This window comes from Hyla sarda, chromosome 5, assembly GCF_029499605.1.
Source record: "Hyla sarda isolate aHylSar1 chromosome 5, aHylSar1.hap1, whole genome shotgun sequence".
Taxonomy (NCBI): Eukaryota; Metazoa; Chordata; class Amphibia; order Anura; family Hylidae; genus Hyla; species Hyla sarda.
The window spans coordinates 278,671,321-278,692,359 of NC_079193.1; the positions used below are offsets into that span (position 1 = coordinate 278,671,321).

Genomic DNA, 21,039 nt, shown 5'->3' on the forward strand with positions numbered 1-21,039 from the left:
TTACAGATGCTAATATATATAACATTCAAGGGCCAGAACTACTTATCTCAGGCATTATGAAACCGCATAAGAAAATGGAACAAAAAAAAAAGCTGGAACACATTGGGATCTAGATGTGTTTTTTTTTTTTACTTAAAATATAATGTATATTTTTACTATTTCTTTAACTAAATTTTTTTCCTAAAAACTGTATATTGTATACAACAGTAAATCGTGTAATGGGAATGTATGCCTTTTAAAATGGGGGGGGGGGGGGGGGGGGTTGTATTATTTGATTAAATGATTTATGCCTCTCACATTTATGCTATGTTTGTAGCTATTGTAGATTTTTTTAAGGGTTCATTTATAAAATTTTGGGGATTTTTTTTATATTTTTATTTTTTTATTCTGAATTGTATATTTGATACAAAAAAGTTTTTTAAAGGGATGTTTTTGTATGGGCAGGGTTGATGTTTTAAAAAATAAAATTTTCAACCATTTTTTTTTAAAGGGGTACAGCCATCACGCCCCCTCCCATAGACTTGCATTGAGGGGACTTGGCGTGGCGTCATGAGGAGGCAAGGCTATGACGTCATGAGCTCCCAACACCAGCTCCAGTGTTCGGAACAGTTTGTTCCAAACGATGAGCAGTGGAGTACCCCTTTAACTTTCTAACTATCCCCATAATTTTTATTATTTTATCGACCGTTGCTTAATTTTTTATACTTTTGAAACTAATCCTAATCAGTTTTATTTATTTTGTTACTTCTTGTTTATTTATAAAAAAAAAAATTCATAGCATTTCTGTTTTTTTATTTTAGTTTTTCCCATACGAGAACGACCTTTCACCCCTGATCTGATCGTTTCTATGAAACAGTGCACCACTATTGCAGCACAGTGTATTATGCCTCTCAGCATTATGCTGACAGGTAGTGTATGGTTATGGCTATCATTAGGGTTTTTATGGGGTTTTATTGTGGGTTTAAAAAAAAGAAGATAATAATAATTCTCATAGTTTTACATGTTTTTTAAGAATGTTCCGTTTAATTAGGTTTTTTTTTAACTTGTTTTTATATTGTTCTTGATTTTTTCCCATGAGAGGGCTTTCACCAGCGATCTACTGATCGCCCATATAATACATTGCACTAGTATGACAGTGCAGTGTATCAGCATTATGTTGACAGCCAATGTTTAAATATGGCTAATGTGAGGGGAGTGTTAGGCTACTCTATATATATAAAACTCAGTTGTGTGTGTGTATGTTCCAGCATCACGTCCAAACGGCTAAAGATATTAACATGAAACTTGGCACACATGTTACCTATATGTCAACAACAAACATAGGATAGGTAATTTAACCCTTACTCACCCCCTTTTGCCAGGGGCAGGGTTTTTGTTTAAAGTCCCATACAAGTCTATGGGAAATATATGTTACTGCATAACTTCCAAACGGCTGGAGATATTTCGATAATACTTGGTCACATGTTACTTATATGTCCACTTAAAAGATAGGATAGTTAAATTAACCCTTAGCTACCTCAATTTGTGAGGGTCGGGGTTTTTGTTTAAAGACCCATGCAAATCAATGGGAAATGTATGTTCCCACATAACTTCCGTATGGATGGAGATATTTCAATACCTGGTACACATATTACGGGTTGGGATAGGAGGTCGGGATAGGAGGTCAAGATAGGAGGTCGGGATAGGAGGTCGAGATAGGTTGGGATAGGAGGACGGGATATGAGGACGGGATGGGAGGTCGGGATGGGAGGTCGAGATATGAGGACGGGAAAAGAGGTGGGAATAGGAGGTCGGGATAGGAGGTCGGGATAGGAGGTCGAGATAGGAGGTCGAGATATGAGAACGGGATAGGAGGTCGGGATAGGAGGTAGAGATATGAGGTCGGGATAGGAGGTCGGGATAGCATATCGAAATAGAAGGATGGGATAGGAGGTCGGGATAGGAGGTCAGGATAGGAGGTCGGTATAGGAGGTCGGTACAGGAGGTCGGGATAGGAGGTCGGTATAGGATATCGAGATAGGAGGATGGGATAGAAGGTTGGGATAGGAGGTCAAGATAGGAGGTCAAGATAGGACGGGATAAGAGGTCGGCATTGGAGGTCGGCACAGGAGGTCGAGATAGGAGGACGGGATAGGAGTAAAGGATAGGAGGTCGAGATAGGAGGTTAGGATGGGAGGTCCGTATAGGGGGTCGGGATAGGATATCGAGATAGGAGTACGGGATATTAGGTCGGGATAGGAGGTCGAGATAGGAGGTCAAGATAGAAGGTCGGCATAGGACAGGATAGGAGGTTGTATAGAAGGTTGAGATGGGAGGATGGGATAGGAGTACGGTATAGGAGGTCGAGATAGGAGGTCGGGATAGGAGGTTAAGATAGGAGGTTGAGATAGGAGGTTGAGATAGGAGGTCAGCATAGGACGGGATAGGAGGTCGAGATAGGTGGACGGTATAGGATTACAGGATAGGAGGTCGGGATAGGAGGTCGGGATAGGAGGTCGGGATAGGATATCGAGATAGGAGGTCGGGATAGGATATCGAGATAGGAGGTCGGGATAGGAGGTCGAGATAGGAGGTTGGCATAGGACGGGATAAGAGGTCGGGATAGGAGGTCGGTATACGAGGTTGAGATAGGAGGATGGGATAGGAGTACGGTATAGGAGGTCGGGATAGGAGGTCGGGATAGGAGGTCAGTATAGGAGGTCAGTATAGGAGGTCAGTATAGGAGGTCAGTATAGGAGGTCGGGATAGGAGGTCTGCATAGGACGGGATAGGAGGTCGGCATAGGAGGTCGGTATAGGAGGTAGAGACAGGAGGACGGGATAGGAGTATGGGATAGGAGGTCGAAATAGGAGGTTGGCATAGGAGGTTGGGATAGGAGGTCGGGATAGGAGGTCGAGATAGGAGGTTGAGATAGGAGAAAGGGAAAGGAGGACGGTATATGAGGACGGTATATGAGGACGGGATATGAGGACGGTATATGAGGACGGGATAGGAGGACGGGATAGGAGGACGGGATAGGAGGACGGGATAGGAGGTCGGGATAGGAGGTCGGGATAGGAGGTCGGGATAGGAGGTCGGGATAGGAGGTCGGGATAGGAGGTTAAGATAGGAGGTTGAGATAGGAGGTTGAGATAGGAGGTCAGCATAGGACGGGATAGGAGGTCGAGATAGGTGGACGGTATAGGATTACAGGATAGGAGGTCGGGATAGGAGGTCGGGATAGGAGGTCGGGATAGGATATCGAGATAGGAGGTCGGGATAGGATATCGAGATAGGAGGTCGGGATAGGAGGTCGAGATAGGAGGTTGGCATAGGACGGGATAAGAGGTCGGGATAGGAGGTCGGTATACGAGGTTGAGATAGGAGGATGGGATAGGAGTACGGTATAGGAGGTCGGGATAGGAGGTCGGGATAGGAGGTCAGTATAGGAGGTCAGTATAGGAGGTCAGTATAGGAGGTCAGTATAGGAGGTCAGTATAGGAGGTCGAGATAGGAGGTCGAGATAGGTCGGGATAGGAGGTCGAGATTAGAGGTCAAGATAGGAGGAACGGAAATGAGGATGGGTTAGGAGGTCGGGATAGGAGGTCTGCATAGGACGGGATAGGAGGTCGGCATAGGAGGTCGGTATAGGAGGTAGAGACAGGAGGACGGGATAGGAGTATGGGATAGGAGGTCGAAATAGGAGGTTGGCATAGGAGGTTGGGATAGGAGGTCGGGATAGGAGGTCGAGATAGGAGGTTGAGATAGGAGAAAGGGAAAGGAGGACGGTATATGAGGACGGTATATGAGGACGGGATATGAGGACGGTATATGAGGACGGGATAGGAGGACGGGATAGGAGGACGGGATAGGAGGTCGGGATAGGAGGTCGGGATAGGAGGTCGGGATAGGAGGTCGGGATAGGAGGTCGGGATAGGAGGTCGGGATAGGAGGTCGGGATAGGAGGTCGGGATAGGAGGTCGGGATAGGAGGTCGGGATAGGAGGTCGGGATAGGAGGTCGGGATAGGAGGACAGGATATGGAGTTGGTATATGACAACAATATGTGAGAATGGGATATGAAGTCAAAAGCTTCCTCCTTTGTTTATTTTCCTCCCCAACAAGGATTACGAAGGAAAAACCGGGCAAGTGCAGTGTATTATGCCCTTCAGCATTATGTTAACAGGCTATGTATTATTATGGCTATAGTCTTTGGCTTTAACTATATATTTGAAGCAAAAAATATATTGATAATTCTTTACTTAGTACAGTTAAGTCTTAAATCTGCGGTCAGTCAGCCCACAGTCTAAAGTAAACTTGTACACTCTGCAGTCAGTTCAGTCTATTCTATTAAATATTGGGATTAAAAAGGGAATTCCTACTAATAAAAAATAGATAATAAGGATCATAAATGTTCCTAATCTCTGTACCTGAGATATGGTTGTGTTATATAAGAAGCTGTCTATAGACGATATACTTATTAACAACACATATATCTCCATGTATAAGGGAGAGATTATGACATCTCTGCAGGTCTAGATTTTGCATCCAGCCTGATTGTTATCAGTAATTAATATAAATATTAATTACCTGTCTCCTGGTTCCTTTCTTGCAGCTGACGAGGGTATATGTCACGTTTACTTTCTCACCGGGCATCAGTCACCTGTAAAAAGACACAGGTATGATAACATGTTCCAGATACATGCTACAGACGCTAATATATATATAACATTCTAGGGCCAGAACTACTTCTTATCTCAGGCATTATGAAACCGCATAAGAAAAAGGATCCAAAAAAAGAAGGAACACATTGGGATCTAGATGTGTTTTTATTACTTAAAATATAATGTATATTTTTTAATGTTTTTTTACTAAATATTTAATAAATTTTTTTTATATTACCGTATTTATCGGCGTATAACACGCACTTTTTAGGCTAAAATTTTTAGCCTAAAGTCTATGTGCGTGTTATACGCCGATACCGCCCCAGGAAAGGCAGGGGGAGAGAGGCCGTCGCTGCCCGCTTCTCTCCCCCTGCCTTCCCTGGGGTCTAGAGCCCTGCTGCCGGCCCTTCTCACCCCCTGGCTATCGGCACCGCTGCCCGTTCTGTCCCCCTGACTATCGGTACCGGCGCCGATAGCCAGGGGGAGAGAAGGGGCAGCCATTGCCGGCGCCGCTGCCCCGTTGCCTTCCCCCATCCCCGGTGGCATAATTACCAGGGTCGGGTCCGCGCTGCTCCAGGCCTCCGGCGTGCGTCCCCGGCATCGTTGCTATGCGCTGCACGGCGCGGCGCATGATGTCAGTGCGCCGCGCCGTGCATAGCAACGACGCAGGGGACGCACGCCGGAGGCCTGGAGCAGCGCGGACCCGACCCAGGTAATTATGCCACCGGGGATGGGGGAAGGCAACCGGGCAGCGGCGCCGGCAATGGGTGCCGCTGCCCCTTCTCTCCCCCTGGCTGTCAGCGCCGCTTCTCTCTCACTGGCTATCGGCGCCGGCAATGGGGCGCCGGTACCGATAGTCAGGGGGACAGAACGGGCAGCGGCGCCGATAGCCAGGGGGAGAGAAGGGCCGGCAGCAGCGCTCTAGACCCCAGGAAAGGCAGGGGGAGAGAAGCGGGCAGCGACGGCCTCTCTCCCCCTGCCTTTCCTGGGGGTGTATCGGGGTATACACCCACACACGCACCCTCATTTTACCACGGATATTTGGGTAAAAAACTTTTTTTACCCAAATATCCTTGGTAAAATGAGGGTGCGTGTTATAGGCCGGTGCGTGGTATACCCCGATAAATACGGTATTTACAACAGTTAATCATGTAATGGGAATGTATCCTTTTTAAATTTGAAAGGGGGTGGGGGTTGTATTATTTTATTAAATTATTCATGCCTCTCATTTATGCTATGTGTGAAGCTATTGTAGATTTTTGGGGGGGGTTTCTTTATAAAATATTGGGGATTTTTTAATATTTTTTTTCTTTATTCTGAATTGTATATTTGATACAAAATAGTACTTTTAAAGGGATGTTTTTGTGGGGGCGGGGTTGATGTTTTTTTTAAATAATTTTATCAACCATTTATTTTTATTTTTAAAGGGGTACAGCCGACACACCCCCTCCCAAAGACTTGCACTGAGGGGGCAGGCCATGACGTCATGAGGGGGTGGGGCTGTTACGTCATGATCTTCCGACACCGGCTCCAGCGTTGGGAACACTTTGTTCCAAACGCTGAGCAGTGGAGTACCCCTTTAACTTTCTAACTATTCCGATATTTTTTTTAAATTATTTTATCGACCATTTCTTAATTTTTTATACTTTTTAAACTAATCCTAATCAGTTTTATTTATTTACTTCTTTTTTATTTTTTTATTTTTTTTTTTCACATTATTTTTGCCTTTCTATTTTTGTTTCTCCCATATGAGAAGGACCTTTCTCCACTGATCTGATCGTTTCTATGCAACACTGCACCACTATTGTAGTGCAGTGTACTATGCCTCTCAGCATAATGCTGACAGACAGTGTATGGTTATATCGTTAGTGTTTTCTTATGGGTTTGTAAAGTTTTCGGGGCATTTTTATATATTTTTTCTTAATTTTATATTTGATAAAAAAACATGTTTTTAAAGAGATGTTATTGTTAAGGCAGAGTTTTAGTTTTTTTTTTTTTTATATATTTTATTAGCCTTGTTTTTCTTCTTATTAGTTTTTAACTAATAAGAGGTCGGGATAGGTGGTCAAGATAGGAGGACGGGATAGGAGGACAGGTTATGAGGATGGCATATTAGAATGGTACATGAGGACGGGATAGGAAGTCGGGATAGGAGGTAGAGATAATAGGTCATCATAGGAGGTCGAGATAGGAGGACGGGATATGAGGAAGGGATAGGAGGTCGAGATAGGAGGTCGAGATATGAGGATGGGATATGAGGATGGTATATGAGGACGGGATAGGACGTCGGGATAGGAGGGTGGGATAGGACGGGATAGAAGGTAGGGATTGGAGTTCAGGATATGAGGACGGGATATTGGGTTGGGATATGACAACAAAGGAGATAGTAGGTCGAGATAGGAGGTCGAGATAAGAGGTCGGCATAGGATGGTATAGTAGGTGAGGATAGGAGGTCGGTATAGGAGGTCGAGATAGGAGGATGGGATAAGAGGACGGGATAGGAGGTCGGGATAGGAGGTTAGGATATGAGATCGGGATAGGAGGTCAGGATATGAGGATGGGATAGGACATAGGGATAGGAGTACGGGATATGAGGAAGGGATAGGAGGTCGAGATAGGAGTACGGGATATGAGGAAGGGATAGGAGGTCAAGATAGGAGGTTGGGATAGGAGGTCGAGATAGGAGGTCGAGATGGAAAGAATGGATAGGAGGTCAGGATAGGAGGTAGAGATAGGAGGATGGGATATGAGGATGGGATAGTTCTAGTTTTGCAACAGCTGGAGGCACCCTGTTCTGGAAACACTGATCTATGCTCTATCTATTTATCTATCTATCTACAGTCTCGTCCAGGAGAGCTGCACACCTGTGCAAAAGGTACCTTGATGCCTGCTGTGTCCGGTCCGGGTCAGGACCCCACTGACGTAAAAAAAGTGGTGTTTATTTTACTCAATCGTGAGGCGACGTTTCGACTAGCTCACACAGCCATTTCCAAGCTGCTTGATAATGGCTGGATGAGCTAGCCGAAATGTCGCTTCACTTTTGAGTTAAATAAACACCACTTTTTTCACGGCACTGGAGTGCCGCTGATTTCTGTTTTTTTCTATCTATCTATCTATCTATCTATCTATCTATCTATCTTTATCAGTGTTTCCTAACTCTGTGTCCCCCAAACACTCCCCCCCCCACACACCATCCCTGCTCCCCTTTTCCAGCACTATCCCTGAAGACACACCCCACTTCTCAGCACCATCCATGCTCACCCCCTTTCCCCTCAGTACCATCCCTGCCTTCCTAACCAGGGTGCCTCCAGCTGTTGCAAAACTACAGCTCCCAGGATGCTGGGATTTGTAGTTTTGCAACAGCTGGAGGATTGGGAAACACTGACAGATAGATAGATAGATCAGTGTTTCCTGAAGAGGGTGCCTCCAGCTGTTGCAAAAATACAACTTCCAGCATGCTGGAGCCACCCTGGCTAGGAAAGATTGATCTATATTGGAATAAACCATCATCTTTGATTGCATCTGTGGTGTGCTGTATCCTATTTTACATATTTGGATTAAAGAACCAGTGGACCCAGGCTCCAATGATGACCCCGTATCTGTTTCTAGCGAATACTGCTTGATGTGCTGCTTATATTTGGATTTTTTTTCATCTATCTATCTATGTCAGTGTTTCCCAACCAGGGTGCCTCCAGTGGTAGCAAGACTACAACTCCCTGCATGCTGGAGGCAAACTGTTCAGGAAACACTGATCTATGCCCTATCTATCTGTCTATCCATCTATCTCAGTGAGAGAGATAAAAATACTAATCCTCCATGTACACGCATTGTTTTTATAACTGTTGCCCTTGGTTACGACCCACTATGGCGGGGTAATACATGCTCAGTTCACCTGCAGTCTCCTGAAGGTAATGGCAGTTTGTCTCCACTCTGCTTATAAGCAGGGGGGATTGTGGGAAAGTGTTTGCTCTGTTGCCTGGCAACAGTAGGGTTGGAGCTCAGAGAGGAAACTAGGTGATCAGATCCATGGGGAGAAGAACTCTACAGCGATATAAGTTACTTTCCTTAAAAACAGCACATTTGTTCACCTTTACACATATTTATGGGACACACATCTGATTTTAATAAATTTGCTCTGTGGGACAATCCTTTTAAAGAAAATTAATTGTATGCATTTCTTTTTATAATTCAGTATTAACCCCTTAACGACGCAGGACGTATATTTACGTCCTGCGCCGGCTCCCGCGATATGAAGCGGGATCGCGCCGCGATCCCGCATCATATCGCGTCGGTCCCGGCGGTAATCAACGGCCGGGACCCGCGGCTAATACCACACATCGCCGATTGCGGCGATGTGCGGTATTAACCCTTTAGAAGCGGCGGTCAAAGCTGACCGCCGCTTCTAAAGTGAAAGTGAAAGTGACCCGGCTGCTCAGTCGGGCTGTTCGGGACCGCCGCGGTGAAATCGCGGCGTCCCGAACAGCTGATCGAACACCGGGAGGGCTCTTACCTGCCTCCCCGGTGTCCGATCGACGAATGACTGCTCCGTGCCTGAGATCCAGGCAGGAGCAGTCAAGCGCCGATAATGCTGATCACAGGCGTGTTAATGCACGCCAGTGATCAGCATTAGAGATCAGTGTGTGCAGTGTTATAGGTCCCTATGGGACCTATAACACTGCAAAAAAAATGTAAAAAAAAAGTGTTAATAAAGGTCATTTAACCCCTTCCCTAATAAAAGTTTGAATCACCCCCCTTTTCCCATAAAAAAATAAAACAGTGTAAAAAAAATAAAAAATAAACATATGTGGTATCGCCGCGTGCGTAAATGTCCGAACTATAAAAATATATCATTAATTAAGCCGTACGGTCAATGGCGTACGCGCAAAAAAATTCCAAAGTCCAAAAAAGCGTATTTTGGTCACTTTTTATATCATTAAAAAATGAATAAAAAGTGATCAAAAAGTCCGATCAAAACAAAAATCATACCGATAAAAACTTCAGATCACGGCGCAAAAAATGAGTCCTCATACCACCCCATACGTGGAAAAATAAAAAAGTTATAGGGGTCAGAAGATGACATTTTTAAACGTATAAATTTTCCTGCATGTAGTTATGATTTTTTCCAGAAGTGCGACAAAATCAAACCTATATAAGTAGGGTATCATTTTAACCGTATGGACCTACAGAATAATGATAAGGTGTAATTTTTACCGAAATATGCACTGCGTAGAAACGAAAGCCCCCAAAAGTTACAAAATGGCGTTTTTTTTTCGATTTTGTCGCACAATGATTTTTTTTTCCGTTTCGCCGTGCATTTTTGGGTAAAATGACTAATGTCACTGCAAAGTAGAATTGGCGACGCAAAAAATAAGCCATAATATGGATTTTTAGGTGGAAAATTGAAAGGGTTATGATTTTTAAAAGGTAAGGAGGAAAAAACGAAAGTGCAAAAACGGAAAAACCCTGAGTCCTTAAGGGGTTAATAGTCATACATGAAATCCAGCATTATAATAGTGAAATAGACATTATTTCAACCTAAATTCTTGTTTTAGGTTATAAGAGGAGGTCATGTTAAAGGTCAGAGATCTCTTATATTACTTCCCTGTCATCCCCATTAGTAGGTCACATACACTGAACATATAGGTGTGTTTTAGACATTTAGGTGCTTGTCCCTTTCTATGTATAGAAAACTATAGATATAGGGGGAGATTTATCAAAACCAGTGCAGAGAAAAAGTTGACCAGTTGCCAGTAGCAACCAATAAGATTGCTTCTTTCATTTAAAAAAAAAAAAAAAAAGGCTTCTGAAAACTGTAAGAATCAATCTGATTGATGTACTTGGTCAATTGTGAACATCAGCAAAGTGTCTAGTTAAATAATTAGATTTAATACAATTTACATTATTATTTTGACACATTATAGTTAATAGATCAAGTCATCATTTGCAAGTCTAGAACTCTAGTTGTATTCTGACCAATATTTAGGATTTATGTACCTCTCCTGTGTCCTCTCCTCCTCTTCCTCATCTCCTGCTCTTTGTGTTCGCTCCCTCTGATACCTAAGGCCTGAACTGTACTACTGGCTGGTACAGATAGCTCCAAACACTTGATGATGTCACATGTGTGATGTCATAAGAGAAGATTACCAAAGAAAGCCGGCAAGGCCACTGTATGATTTTATGTTGTTAGTTTTAATGGGATCAGTCAGGCTTCCATTATTTAACATTTTACAAGACAAAATATTAACCTTCTGGGGACGGAGGCCGTAGACATGCTGGGCGTTGTAGTTCTGCAACATCTGGCCCTTCAGATGTTGCCGAACTACAACTCCAATCATGCCTGGACAGTGTTTCCTAACCCTGTGTCCCCCAAACACCCCAACACACACCATCCCTGCCCCCCCTCCTTTTCCAGCACTATCCCTGTAGCCACCCCCACCCCCCCTCCCCCTTCCTACCAAATTTGCTCTGTTGGACAATCCTGGTAAAGAAAATTCAATGTATGCACTTCATTTTATGATTCAGTATTACTATGTGCAACTGCTCCACTCTTCCTCTACACAGATTTTAATGATTCTCCCCATAGACTTAATATATGCATGCATTACTTACACCCACCAACTATTTGTGTAATAGAATAAACAGTATATACTTGGTCATTTGTGAACATCAGCAAAGTGTCTAGTTAAATTATTAGATTTAAATTATTAGATTTAATACAATTTACATTATTATTTTGACACATTATATTTATTAGATCTAGTTATAATTTGTAAGTCTAGAACTCTAGATGAATTATGACCAATATTTAAGATTTATGTACCTCTCCTGTGTCATCTTGTCCTCTTCCTCATCTCCTGCTCTTTGTGTGCGCTCCCTCTGATAGCTAAGGCCTGAACTGTACTAGTGGCTGGTACAGATAGCTCCAAACACTTGATGATGTCACATGTGTGATGTCATAAGGGAAGTTTAACCCCTTAAGGACCAATCGTTTTTCTGTTTTTGCACTTTTGCTTTTTCCTCCTTACCTTTTAAAAATCATAACCCTTTCAATTTTGCACCTAAAAATCCATATGAGGGCTTATTTTTTGTGCCACCAAGTCTTCTTTGTAGTGACATCAGTCATTTTACCCCAAGATTTACGGTGAAATGGAAAAAAAATCATTGTGCGACAAAATTGAAGAAAGAACACCATTTTGTAAATTTTGGGGGCTTCCATTTCTACGCCATACATTTTTCGGTAAAAATGACACTTTATCTTTATTCTGTAGGTCCATACGATTAAAATGATATCAGACTTATATAGGTTTGATTTTATCGTACTTTTGGAAAAAAATCATAACTACATGCACGAAAATTAATACATTTAAAATTGTCCTTTTCTGACCCCTATAACTTTTTTATTTTTCCGCTTATGGGGTGGTATGAGGGCTAATTTTTGGCGCCGTGATCTGAAGTTTTAATCGGTACCATTTTTGATCTGATTTCTTGCTCGGTTTTTATTCCTTTTTTATGGTATGAAAAGTGACCAAAAATACGCTCATCGCCTGGGGGGGGTCCTGAGACCGTGATGGCCGTGATTCGCCAGGCAATTCATATTTTTTCCTGGACAATAAGGCCTCCAGTGACACGATGGCCTGGAAAATAAGGGTCATCAGGGTGCCACCTCCTCCTATCCCCTACCATTGGTCAGTCAGGACCCATCGACCAAGGGCAGGAGGGGGGCCGGAGGGAATAAAGTTCAGATCCCCCACTCTGCCTGCCCATTGAAGTCTGGGCAGAGCGGGGGGGGAGGGGGTGGGGTGGATGGGGAGTCTGGGGGGTTCGGAAAGTGGCGCGGGCTGCAGGCGGCAGGCAGCAGGTGGCTGCAGACAGCAAGGACAATTTAGAGGAGCGACGGCATCGGAGGAGGCTGCGTGCAACAGTGAAGATCATCTTTGATGAGTGATCTTCACTGTGGCCTGCTAGAAGTTACAAAACTACAACTCCCAGCATGCCCAGACATCTTTTGGCCGTCTGGGCATGCTGGGAGTTGTAGTCTTGCAACATCTGGGGGGCCACAGATTGGAGTCCACTGTGCAGTGGTCTGAAGTGGCCCTTCAGATGTTGCAGAACTAAAACTCCCATCATGCCTGGACATTCTGGGCATGCTTGGAGTAGTAGTTTTGCAACATCTGGAGGTCCACAGTTTGGAGACCACTACACAGTGGTCTCCAAACTATTCTCCTCCAGTTGTTGCATAACTACAACTCCCAGAATGGTCTTTGGCTGCCAGTACATGCTGGGAGTTGTAGTTTTTCAACAGCTGTAGGCACAGGAACCGGTTAGAGTGTGTTTCCTAATTCGAAGTTTCCCAACCCGTGTTCTTCCAGCTGTTGCAAAACTACAACTTCCAGCATGCAAATACTACAAATTTTTCATTTTCACATTCCACTTTAATGAAAGTTCGTCAATTACCTGTGGGATATTAAGGCTCACTGTACCCCTTGTTGTGTTCCTTGAGGGGTGTAGTTTCCCAAATAGTTGCCATATGTCTTTTTTGTTGTTTGACACCACGGGGGCTTCCTAAATGTAATATGCCCCCCCCCCAAAAAAAAACCTTTTCAGCAAAATTCGCTCTACTAAAGTCGCTCCTTCATATCATTGTCGCTCCTTTCCTTCAGAGCCCCTATCGCACCCACAGAGCACTTTTTATCCACATATGAGGTATTTCCTTACTTGAGAAAAATTGAATGGTGGGGTTTGTTTACCTTTTACCCCTTGTAAAAATGAAAAAAAAAAATGGAGCTACAAGAACATATTAGTGTAAAAAATTTAGATTTTGAATTTTCTCCTTCACTTTGCTGCTATTCCTGTAAGACACTTATAGGGTTAACAAACATTCTCAATGTTATTTTGAATACTTTGAGGGTTGCAGTTTCTATATTGGGGTCCATTATGGTAGATTTCATACAGAGAGGCCCCTCAAATCCACTTAAACCAAACTAAACTGGTCCATGAAAAATTCAGATTTGAAATTTTTCGTGAAAATTTGGTAAATTGCTGCTATCCTCAGGGTCAAAATGGTCTCCATCCCCAAGGGATTAAGGAATGTTGTGCTATAAATAAAAAAATCCCCATGACTCTGTTGGTGGAAAAATAAAAAAATAATCTTAGAAGGCGGGGAGGGAGGAAGAAAAAAAAAAGAAAAGTGATGAAATGGGAAGAGTTTAATAGGATCTGTATAATTTCCGGCTATATTTTCAACCAGGAACCTTGGGGGGCAGCATCAAAAAAAAATTATAAATACTTTATGATGTAGGTTCTGCCGCCATGCTGTGTCCCAGAGAAAAATAATGAACCGTAGTTAAATCAAAAATGAGTCAGAATATCCGCTCATTATGCTGTTGATTTGTGACTGATTTCCCCACTTTCTGGGGCTGTCACAAAACTGGATCTGGATCCTCTACCTGTGTGGCTGATGACTCGGACCATATCGAGGAGCGGAGTCTAAGGTGCCACTGGTCTTCACCAGAGCCCGCCGCAAAGCAGGATGGATTTGCTGTGGCAAGTGATACCCAGGTCACTACCCCCGACACGGCTGGACCACACAGGTAACTGGGCAAAGCAGGGTACCGTAGGATGAGGCAGAGGCATAGTCAACTTAGCAGAAGGTCTAGGCAGGCGGCAAAGGTTCGGAGTCAAAAAACGCAACAGGAAGGTCAGGAAACACGGGTAGGCAAAACAGGCAATGGGAATGCTTTCTCTTAGGCAATAAGCAGGGGGGCGTGGGAGGTGCAAATAACTCATAACATGGTGACAGGTGAATTCACTAATTATGGGCACACTGGCCCTTTAAATTTCAAAGCCCTAAGGGACGGGGACACGCGCCGGGGCTGAGAGGAAGCAGCTGCAAGAATGGAGTGAGGTAAGAGATGGACTACGATTCGCATGCGGGCACATCCCGCGATGCGAATCCCGGCCCCACTGATGGTCGGGGACGCTGCGCTCACGGCCGGTGTCTGTGACCGGAGCGCAGTATGTTACAGTACCTTTGTTCTCCCCCTCCTTTTATGGCTCAAGAATCTTTTGAGAAGATCCTGATCCAGGATTTTATCCTGTGGCTCCCAAGACCTCTCTTCAGGACCGAATCCCTCCCAATCTACAAGAAAGAAACGTTTACCTCTGATGAGCTTGGAGTCCAGAATTTCCTTGACAGAATATACATCAGAGGTACCAGAGATGGGAGTGGGAGAAATGTCCTTTTTAGTAAAGCGGTTATAGATGACTGGTTTCAGGAGGGAGACGTGGAAAGAATTTGGGATCCGGAGGAAGGAAGGCAGATGTAGCAAATAAGCCACTGGATTAAGACGTCTCTTGATCTTGAAAGGCCCCAAATAGCAGATATATTAATATGACAGTCATACCTTGTCCCCGGGTGAAAATTCAGGAGGAGAACGCATTTTCTTGGACGCTTGAGATTTCATATGGGTCGTGGCACGAAGAAGGGAGAGACGGGTCTTCTTCCAAATGGCGGTGAAGTTCCTTACTAGTTCAGCAGCCATAGGGACTCCAGAGGAAGAAGGTAAGGGTAGAGGGGGACGAGGATGAAGTCCATAGACTACATAGAAGTGGGAAGTTCCTGTGGATTCGGTATCCCTATGGTTGTGCGAAAACTCAGCCCAGGGTAGAAGCTCAAGAAGATCAGACCAGTCGTCATGGCGGGTGGAGATAAAGTGGCGAAGATAATCCCCCAAAATCTTTTTCACCCTCTCAACTTGACCATTAGACTGGGGGTGATAGGCAGAGGAGAAATCCAAATTAAGTTGTGAACAGAGTGCCCTCCAGGATTCGGAGACGAACTGGACTCCTGGGTCAGAGACAATATGTGTCGGCAATCCATGGAGATGGAAGATATGGGAAAGGAACAGTTTGGCTAGTTGCGGTGCGGATGGTAACCCAGGCAAAGGCACAAAATGAGCCATCTTAGAAAATCGGTCCACAACAACCCAGATGACCTAGAAGAAGGAAGATCCATAATAAAGTCCATTGCAATGTGAGACCAGGGCAGATCAGGAACAGGCAAAGGATGTAGTAGACTGGCAGGCTTGGCACGTGGTGTTTTGTCCTGGGTACAAACAGAGCAAGAACGAACAAAGTCCATGACATCCCGTTTCAGAGTGGGCCACCAATACTGTTGAGAAATTAGTTGCAAGGATTCATGGATACCAGCATGACCTGCCAACAGAGAAGAAGGACCCCATTTCAAGATCCGGAGTCTCAAACGAGGAAAAACATAAGTCTTCCCAGGGGGAGACGCTGAAGACTTGCCGGTGCTGTGGAAATTAGACCATCCGGAGGGACAATATGTTGCAGATGGGGTTCCAGGTCTTGTACCTCAGAAGATCTAGATAGAGCATCAGATTCTTCTCTGCTGGACGAAAATGAATAAAAAAAGTTAAATCTGGAGAAGAACAGGGACTAGCGAGCCTGATGAGGATTGAGACGATGGGCTGACTGAAGATAAAACAATTTCTTGTGATCCGTATAGATGGTTATTGGATGCACAGAGCCCTCTAAGAGATGACGCCATTCTTCCAAGGCCAACTTAATAGCCAGGAGCTCTCGATCTCCTATAGTATAGTTTCTCTCCGCTGGAGAGAAGGTCTTTGAGAAGAATCCGCAAGTCACAGTCTTACCCTTGAAAGATCTTTGTGTCAAGACTGCTCCTGCACCGACAGAAGACGCATCTATCTCTAAAGTAAACGGCCTGTCCGGATCAGGTCTTGACAGGTCTAGAGCGAGTGATGACAGGTAACGCTAGAGTTAATAACCTGCTCAGGCGTGAGGTGGCATGGATAGTCCGCACTGACACGCTAGGATGACTAGGTTTAAACGAAATAAATGAATTAAATGCATTCTTAACCATTTCCTAACTTCTTGATACAACATTGTGTATACAGACCAGTGATGGCGAACCTTTTTGAGCCCGAGTGCCCAAACCGTAATTCACGCCCCCTTTTTTTACCTCAAAGTGCCAGCACAGCAATTAAATCAGAATACTGAGGTTTAAGTTTAGAAAAAACAACTCATGCAGTTGCCATAACTAATTAACATATTTTGTTTTAAAAGAAGAACACAACTACAGAGTTCAATGATCCAAACTTGTTTTTTTTTTTTATTGAAAGTTTATAGTTCCCCCACATTAGGTTGTAGTTCCCCCACATTAGATTGGCAGCACAGTTCCCCCACATTAGGCTAGCAGTAGAAGTCCCTCCACATTAAGCTGGCAGTATAAGTCCCCCACATTAGGTTGGCAGTATAGTTCCCCCACATTAAGTTGGCAGTATAGTTCCCCCACATTAGGTTGGCAGTATAGTTCCCCCACATTAGGTGCAGTATAGTTCCCCCACATTAGGTGCAGAATAGTTCCCCCACATTAGGTGCAGTATAGTTCCCCACATTAGGTGCAGTATAGTTCCCCCACATTAGGTGCAGTATAGTTCCCCCCACATTAGGTGCAGTATAGTTCCCCCCACATTAGGTTGGCAGTATAGTTCCCCCACATTAGGTGCAGTATAGTTCCCCCACATTAGGTGCAGAATAGTTCCCCCACATTAGGTGCAGTATAGTTCCCCACATTAGGTGCAGTATAGTTCCCCCACATTAGGTGCAGTATAGTTCCCCCCACATTAGGTGCAGTATAGTTCCCCCCACATTAGGTTGGCAGTATAGTTCCCTACATTAGGTGCAGTATAGTTCCCCACATTAGGTGCAATATAGTTCCCCACATTAGGCGCAGTATAGTTCCCCACATTAGGTGCAGAATAGTCCCCCCCCATTAGGTGCAGTATAGCTCCACCAGATTAGGTGCAGTATAGCTCCCCCACATTAGGTGCAGTATAGTTCCCCCACATTAGGTGCAGTATAGCTCCCCCACATTAGGTGCAGTATAGTTCCCCCACATTAGGTGCAGTATAGTTCCCCCCACATTAGATGCAGTATAGTTCCCCCACATTAGCTGCAGTACAGTTCCCCCACATTAGGTTCAGTACAGTTCCCCCACATTAGGTGCAGTACAGTGCCCCACATTAGGTGCAGTACAGTTCCACAACATTAGGTTCAGTACAGTTCCCCCACATTAGGTTCAGTACAGTTCCCCCACATTAGGTGCAGTATAGTTCCCCACATTAGGTGCAGTATAGTTCCCCCACATTAGGTGCAGTATAGTCCCCCCCACATTAGGTGCAGTATAGCTCCCCCACATTAGGTGCAGTATAGCTCCCCCACATTAGGTGCAGTATAGCTCCCCCACATTAGGTGCAGTATAGTTCCCCCCACATTAGATGCAGTATAGTTCCCCCACATTAGGTGCAGTATAGTTCCCCCCACATTAGATGCAGTACAGTTCCCCCACATTAGGTTCAGTACAGTTCCCCCACATTAGGTGCAGTACAGTGCCCCACATTAGGTGCAGTATAGTTCCCCACATTAGGTGCAGTATAGTTCCCCCACAGACATACAGCCTTAAGCCATATACAGTGTATGGCTGGAGGCTGTATGCCTGTGTACTGCCCCACTTCAGGGCTCTGTCCACCGTTCCACCGGTCAGGGGTCAGAATCAACTGCTATAGCCTACAGGCGCGCGACTCCTCCCCCTCCTCCACAATGCTCTGCTCTGCTCCGCTCTGCTGTTGCTATGGGTGCACGCACGGGACATCCCTGCGTGCGCTACCTCCTGGCAGCCTCAACGTTTTTAAAGTTAAGGCGGGGCCGCAGAAAGGTAACCGGGACATCCTTGTGTCCCGAATAGATCTTTTGGGACACAGGGATGTCCCGAATGGGCTGATGCCAAACTATGGCCGCATGCCCACAGAGGGGGCTCCATAGGTTCGCCATCACTGATATAGACTGTTAACTATTTTCACTTAGAGGTTTAGTGCACTTAGGTATTTCCAGATGACAGGTGAACTGACGTCACAACGGGTGCCAGGTTTAACGGCACTTGTAGATGACGTGCAGCAGGCTTGAGAAAGAGGGCAAGACTGCGAAAGGAGCGCTGCCTCATCTCTGTCGTCAACCCGAGGACTTAGGGCGGAGGGCCCGGTGGGCTCTATCCAACTTGATCCTGTGAGAGGAGGGCTTACAGAGTGACCTGCTGGTCCTTGTCCCGAGTAGCCTGAGGAAGGCCATTGACACGGATATTATGCTGCCCACCACAGTTATCCAGGTCCTCCACATGATTATGGAGATCAGTGAGAAAAATGACTGTGAAGGTATGCATGCATGCATGCAGTTTGGAGATGTAGGCTCTGGTGGAGTCTTGGGCATCCTCCAACCCCTCAGATTTCTGTCCAACATGTATCTTTAACTTTGGAAATCAGAGAGCCAAAAAGTCCTCCTTAGTAGAAATGTGGAAAAGAAGCTAACTTCAATCCTGAGGAGCAGTCCAGCTCAGAGTCAGAGAGAGCGTTCCATGTTAGACCCTCAGTCCCTCATTCTGCAATGGTAAAGAGAGGAGCCCCAGCAATTATTGGGGCAAAAGAAGGAATTTTAGGAGGCTGAGGTTGGGTGAATGGAGCCAGCAGCAAGGAGTAGCCATAGGTGAGAGGTGGGTATGAGGGGCCACAATTAGCACAGGAACAACAGGCAGGCCACTGGGAGACCCTCCAAGGTGAGATGGAGAGTCCACTGTAGGGCCAGGGACCAGGGAGGCTGCCTGAGAGATGGAGATATAGGAGCCACCAACATGTGTGCAGTGGAAGCTGAGGATCCATCCGTCACCTCGGCCCAAGATGGCCCCCACTGCAGCCCTGAAGAAGCATCCGAGGGGTCAGTGCAGGCAGATGGTCGGGCTCAGACCCCAACTCAGCAGCTGGAGGCCTCTCTACATCTGGGGAGGTCGGCAAAGAGACTGGCAGTGTTCAGGCAGGAGGAGACCCCCCCAGAAGGATGTAGCAAGGAGGCCTGAGTCTGACTCCCAAGATCCGGTGCAGAGGGAGCCTGCGGGAGAAGAGTAGAAGGCCCGGCGGCACGAATAGCAGCAATCCCCACAGGAGCAGCACTGCGGGACCTTGTGGTGAATACCAGGGAGAAAGCTGCTATGCCGGCCTGGGAAGAAGAACAGGAGGTCCGGCGTCATGAGTGGCAGTGATCCCCACAGGAGCAGCACTGCGGGACTGTGTGATGAGTTCCAGGAAGGAAGCTGCTACACCGGCCTGGGGAGCGGAGAGTCATTGGAGGCAGCAGCTCGGTAGAAGCGAGTCGCTTCCGAGAGCGCTTAGAGGTTCTCCCTATCAGGTGTGCAGAGTTTCAGTGGCCGGGAAGCAGGTAAAAAGGCCTCATGGAACCGGAGCAAACCCACTACACGTCCATCCACCACCAGAGTAGCTCCATCCACCACCAGAGTACCTCTTTAAGGGAGTAAGTACTTAAGGCAGGGGTCTCAAAATTTTGCGGCCTGCTGTTAAAATAGGCCCAGAGGCCCGCAAAGGTGGCCTGCAACTTAGGCCCCCAGGTGCTTGCACTGCGTCTGCCGTTGCGACCGCAGTCACAGAACACTGACTGCGGTAGCGAGTGGTGTTAATAGAGCTTGTAGTCGTGTGACCGCTGCCGTAAATCGGACGTAGAGCTTGTATGCTTGTACGTTGGTGGGCGGAGTCTTGCTGCGACACACTGAGGATGGCGACCACGTCCAGAAGGAGGACAGTGTTAGCAAACACAGCAGCAGTGGAGCCAGAGGAGCCTGCTCGGTACATTACATAGTGGTTATTTTAGGGTGGATGGGGCATGGGGAGGTGAGGGAGTGCAGGAATAAGGCACAGTGAAAGGGTGTGAGGGCAGTGCAAGATTGAGGAACTGTAATGGAGGGGAAGGGGGGATGCAGGCATGAGGCACAGTTATGAAGGAGGTGCAGGCAGAAGGCAAAGTAATGGAGGGGAAGAGGGGGTGCAGGCATTAGGAACAGTATTGGATAGGAAGAGGGGGTACAGGCACAAGGAACAAAATTGGATAGGAAGAGGGGGTGCAGGCATGAGGAACAGTAATGGAGGGGAAGGGGGTGAAGGCGTGAAGCATTGTAATGTGTATAAATTCAGAGGGCGCAGTGTGTGACAGTATTATATTCATAGGACGCTGTGTGTGGTATTATTATATTTATAGGATGCAGTGTGTGGCAGGGTTAAATTCAGAGCATGATGAGGGCATTATATATGAGGGGCGCATGATGGGGGCATTATATGTGAGGGGCGCATGATGGGGGCATTATATATGAGGGGCGCATGATGGGGGCATTTCATGTGAGGGGCGCATGAAGGGGGCATTATATGTGAGGGGTGCATGATGGGGGCATTATATGTGAGGGGCGCATGATGGGGGCATTATATGTAAGGGGCACATGATGGGGGCATTATATGTAAGGG

The 21,039-nt window shown here is 45.8% G+C and overlaps 1 long non-coding RNA gene across 6 annotated transcripts in view; it reads right to left on the minus strand.

Annotated features, from left to right (window-relative positions):
• Nucleotides 1-11,568, minus strand: part of LOC130274035 (uncharacterized) — a 40,919-nt gene extending 29,351 nt beyond the window's left edge. For 3 of the 6 annotated variants that reach the window (XR_008844211.1, XR_008844212.1, XR_008844209.1), the window contains exons 1-2: nucleotides 11,463-11,554; nucleotides 4,569-4,641 (exon numbers count right to left, since the gene is read on the minus strand). This is a non-coding gene — a long non-coding RNA (uncharacterized LOC130274035). Of the gene's footprint in view, nucleotides 1-4,568; nucleotides 4,642-11,462 lie in introns of all 6 variants that reach the window. The other 3 variants (XR_008844214.1, XR_008844213.1, XR_008844210.1) reach the window with 3 other exon arrangements.
• Nucleotides 11,569-21,039: the final 9,471 nt, after the last annotated feature.